We start from the raw sequence: 2,206 nt of genomic DNA on the forward strand, positions 1-2,206 counted from the left end.
TACATAAGATTGAATATGGTGTGAAAGTTAATGTTAATGTGAAAGGCAACTATTATAACATGAGGTTTGTTTAAAGTATCATGATTATGCAAGATTTTCTAAAACTTTTATAGGGAAATCAGAAATAAACTATTAATACAAGGAAAAGCTGGAAACCACGGGTCCCCTGCATGAGTCATCCCTTGTAGGTTTGCTATCCAAGGGGGGCATTCATTGTCACTCTGCTAAACAATGAACTTTTCATGCATAAGGCTTTTCGCAGTTCTGCTCCTTGGCAGGATGGCGTCTGCCACTCGCAGGATGGCGTCTGCCAACAATCAGCCAATTTGACCTGATAGATATCTACAGAGCATTCAACCCAACAACAGCACAATACACATTCTTTTCCAGTGCACATGGAACATTCTCCAGAATTGACCATGTGTTAGGCCACAAACAAGCCTCCATAAATTTACAAACATCAAAGTACTACAGACCATCTTCTCAGACCACAATGCTATCAAATTAGAAATCAACAATAGGTAGACCCAGGAAATAAAGTCAAATAATTGGAAACTGAATAACATCCCATTTTAAAGCTACTGGATAGTAGAACAAATAAAAGGTGAATTCACAGAGTTCGTAGAAACAAATGAGAATGAAAACACAACATACCCAAATCTTTGGGACATGGAAAAAGCAGTACTGAGAGAACAATTTATGCACATATCCAAAAAGAAAACAGAACCAAAAGCAACACATTAACACACCTGCAACAATTCGAAACAGATCAGCAAAGTAAACTTACAGTCACCAGAAGAAAATAAACAATAAAAATTAGAGCAGAAATAAATCAGATAGAAAACAGAAAAACTATAGAAAGAATCAACAGAACAAGAAGATAGTTCTTGAAAGGATTAATAAAACTGATAAACCATTGGCAGACCTAACAAAAGAAAAGAGGGAAAAGAAACAACGTGCATAAGAAACCACATGAGTGATGTCACAACAGAACCAACAGAAATAAAAAGGATAATAACAGAAAACTATGAAGAGTTGTACTCTAACAAATTGAAGGGAAACTCCTCAACATAATTAAGAGCATATATACAAAACCAATAGCAAACATCACCCTCATTGGAGAGAAACTGAAAGCCTTCCCTTTGCGAAAAGGGACCAGAAAAGGCTGCCTTTTATCACCACTCCTATTCAATATTGTGTTGGAAATCTTAGACAGAGCTACAACTCAAGATTGGAAAATTAGAGGGAGCCAAATTGACAAAGAGGAAGTAAAACTCTCTATCTGCAGATGATATGATCCTGTACAAGGGTCCAGCAGGAAAATAAATAAAACAACCTCCTGGAACTCTTTGGAAGATTCAGCAAAGTGGCAAGGTACAAGATCAACATACAAAAATCAGTTGGAGTTCTCTATATTATACTAATAACAACAGCGCTGAAAAGGAAATTAGGAAAGCAATACCATTTACAATAGCCATCCAAGGGATGAAATATTTAGGAATAAAATAAATGTAACCAGCGAAACAAAAGACCTATACAAAGAAAACCACAAAACACTACTACGAAAAACGAAAAAGATTTGCAAAAATGGAAGAATATAAAGCAATCTACAGATATGACACAATCCCAATCCATATTCCCTTGACATTCTTTAAAGCAATGGAAAAAACGATTTCAAACTATATATGGAAAGGAAAGAGACCCAGGATAATCAAAGCACTGCATAAGAAGAACAAAGTTGGAAGCCTCTCACTCTCTGATTTCAAAATTTACTTCACCGCTACAGTGGTCAAAACAGCCTGGTACTGGTATAATGAAACATACATTGATTAATGGAACAGAATTGAGAATCCAGAAATTAACCCATCCGCATACAGCCAATAGATTTTCGACAAAGTACCTAAGTATATTGCATGGGGAGGAGATGGACTCTTCAACAGATGGTGTTGGCAGAATGATATGCAAAACACTGACACAAGATCTTTATCTTACGCCTTACACAAAAATCAACTCAGCATGGATTAAAGACCTAAATGTGAATCCCAGATTTACAAAGGCCATCAATGAAAAAATAGGGGAAAATGTGAGAGATCTAATACAGGGCATACACAGACTACCAAACATTTTGAAACTTACACAAACAAAAATAGACAAAATAGATCAATAGGAAATACTAAAAATTAAAAACTTATGTGCATCAAAAGAC

The sequence above is a fragment of the Chrysochloris asiatica genome, unplaced genomic scaffold (assembly GCF_000296735.1).
Source record: "Chrysochloris asiatica unplaced genomic scaffold, ChrAsi1.0 scaffold00024, whole genome shotgun sequence".
Lineage (NCBI taxonomy): Eukaryota > Metazoa > Chordata > Mammalia > Afrosoricida > Chrysochloridae > Chrysochloris > Chrysochloris asiatica.